The sequence below is a fragment of the Chenopodium quinoa genome, unplaced genomic scaffold, assembly GCF_001683475.1.
Source record: "Chenopodium quinoa cultivar QQ74 unplaced genomic scaffold, ASM168347v1, whole genome shotgun sequence".
NCBI lineage: Eukaryota > Viridiplantae > Streptophyta > Magnoliopsida > Caryophyllales > Amaranthaceae > Chenopodium > Chenopodium quinoa.
In genome coordinates this window covers 2498505-2501562 of record NW_018744268.1, presented here as the reverse complement: position 1 = coordinate 2501562, position 3058 = coordinate 2498505, and the positions used below count along the sequence as shown (strand labels likewise).

General features: G+C 32.1%; 1 long non-coding RNA gene across 1 annotated transcript; it reads right to left on the bottom strand.

The window, feature by feature from the left end:
* Positions 1 to 988: 988 nt before the first annotated feature.
* Positions 989 to 2190, bottom strand: LOC110694876. The gene is made up of 2 exons (XR_002505960.1): positions 1433 to 2190; positions 989 to 1282 (listed from the first exon to the last, which is right to left on the bottom strand). It is a non-coding gene; the product is annotated as an uncharacterized LOC110694876 (long non-coding RNA).
* Positions 2191 to 3058: the final 868 nt, after the last annotated feature.

Genomic DNA, 3058 nt, shown 5'->3' with positions numbered 1-3058 from the left:
AGCAAACTTTCGTATATCTGATTTTGTTTATGGTTTTCTTCTTGTCATCATTGTCATATTTTATTAATTAAAAGTGAAGTTCTTTTGATTAAATAAGTACCATAGTTTGAAAATGAATGTTTATCAAACTTAGGTTTGGTGAACTGTTAAAATAATTTATAAAATCATTCGAATCACTTTCTAAAATATGGTCTCATTTTATAATGAAAGTTAAGGTGAGACCTATATTTTTAATTTGAAGCTCTCAAGCGTAGACTTTAGGTGGCTTTTGGAATTCATGTATAAATATGTTAAGGGATGTTTCTCATGTTTATTTAAAGCCCCAAGACTTGTGTTTTTAATTTGTGGAATATTGCACATATTTATCAGAAATGGTTTGATCAAGTAACATAATTAATTATGTTGGTAAAATAATAGGAAGTGGTATTCTTCCCTTTGCCTAAAATTATTAAGATGGTTCGTAATAAGCTTTGCATTACATTGATTTTTCAGCATAAATAGCGTGTTCAAATCTGTAAATAGAGAAAGTGGGGAAATCCTGGCTTTTTTAAGCCCCAAATTTGAGGCAAAGAGCGAAAAAATTATATTATTTTCGAGTATTCACTACTACAAAAAATGGAATAGAGAACGGTTGAATTAGGCCTTATAGAATGCCTCAGAGGCGTTCTTCTGCTAAGCGATGTGTAAAGTTTACAGAACAGGTATAGGAGGCGTTCTTTATATAAGGGAAAAGAGAACGGGTACAAGAGGCGTTCTATATGCAAAAAATAACCGTTCTCTTTCATGTTTTACATGTTTATAAAAAATGAATAAAAGAGAACGGTTAGCAAAGATAACAGTTCTTTTTGTTGTTTTTTTAAAAAAATAAATAAAATAATAATAATATTGCGTCATGGAATTTGCATATATACTACAGTATTTCGTAAACTGCATCATCAATCAATAAACAAAATTGAATTGCAATTGTAAAAGTGAGTCAGATGACAAATTAATTAAAAAAAAAACTTTATTGTAATTACAATTCAAGTAGATTTTGATACAATTCTCTAAACTAACTTAATAATTATTAATGTGTTTACAACTTTAGAAGAACACCAACTTCATTTTCCCTTGAAATTCGAAAGCAACCGCAGCGGCACTTCCAGTCTTCCACCAACTTGAACCACCAGCAACACTTCAACACCAACCTGAACGACACTTCAACACCAACCTGAACCACCATCAACACTTCCACCAACCTAAACCACCGCAGCATTTCCACCAACCTCAACCACCGCAGCGCCTCCACCAATAGTGCACGCAAATAGAGAAGTTACAACAAGAACCCATAAATCAAAGATGAAAAATTAGAATTTAATCCAAATCATTACATAAAAATCAATTGATAAAAGTTATAGATCTAAAATAAATAATTGAGAATTAAACAAGCTACCTCCATAATGTTAAACACCAATCAACCCGCAACAACTTATGACCATAAATAGAGCAAAAGAAATATTCAATGGCTTAATCTTTCGCATTAATTGTACCGGAGCTGGGGTAAGGCCGCTAGTTGTAAACAGAGGAAGAGGTCGACGAATTTTCGCACACCGCAACTTTTGTAACATTGAGAATATTGATCTTTTGCACACCGCATATTTTGTAACATCAGTGACGATGCTCGGAGTTTAATCGGGCTTCAGCTTGTAGTTTTTTGAACATTAAGGGATGAAGGTAGAAGAGAAAGGAGTTAGAGTCTCATAGGAGGAAAGAAGTGAGAGAAGAGGAAAACGAGAGGGGAAGTTATGAAGGAGAATTAGTGTATGACGGCTATCTTAAGAGGAAAGAGGAGTTAGGGTTAGAATTTTGAGTCTTTTGGTATGTTAGATTTTTTTTTGAGTGTAAAATATTGGATATATGAAATAGAACGGTTAAATAAGAAATGCGTTCTATATAATAAAATAACAATTTAATAAAAATAATAAAATAAATCATATAGAACGGTTAAATTAGATAGGCGTTCTATATAATCCTAGAGATCGCCTATCTAAGTTAACCGTTTTCTATCTTGCGTTTCTTATTCTAGTTTTTGGTGTAGTGATTTTAGATGCCAAATGGAAGGGATCATCCCGAATTACCCCCTTAAAAAAGAAATGAACAAAAAAAGACGGATTTGTATAAAAAGGAAGGGGAATACAACTTTCCCATAGAAGAATAAAGGAAAAAAAATTAGACATGTTTTCGAAAATCAAGAATTATTGACTTAATATTTGAATAATCGTGATGACTTGGCAGTGTGGTATACGTGTGACAGCAACAACGATCATTTTTTTTCCATGTAGCGATCATGTTCAATCAATATTCCTCGCTTAGAGAAGATGGAGATATCCCATGTAGGCGGACATTTTAGTTGCTCATGACAAGTGAAAAGATCAATTCTCAAGAGTTGTAAAAGACATCTAAAGTTGACATCGAGGCTATCGATATATCAAATCAATTTATTGTATTAACTCCTTTTCTTTTAAGCAATGTATGTAGAACCTGAATTCCCTTGGTAATAAATATCCTTATTATTAAAAGAAAATAAGATGATTGTGTTTTTTTTAAACTGATAGTCATCTCATTTTTCTTTGGCAAAGGATATGGAAAATATCGAATTTAGTTTGATTCGATTGCTTTACTAACATGATTTAATCCAAATCATTTGAATTTTTTTTTATATGATCTTGTAATCATAACTTAGCACTTCATGCACTTTTCATGCACTTTATTTATGGGCATAACTACTTAATAGTAGGTTTATATGTGCAAATGCACAAGATTGGCCATAATTTCATGGAACGATGATTTTGGTATATGGTTATGGTCTACCTTAAGGAGGGCCTTTCTAAGGTCATAACGTGGCTAGTCTTGGGGTTATGAACAATTTACAGGCTCAAGTATACTCCAAAAATCCTTTACATTTGGTGCTTATCAAATTAAAACCTTTTTGCTTTGTGTGACAACTCCTACATTAGGTGCCTTTTCCTTGTCATTTCTCCTTCCTTTTTTTTTTTTTTTTTTTTGGCAAGTTTTGTTT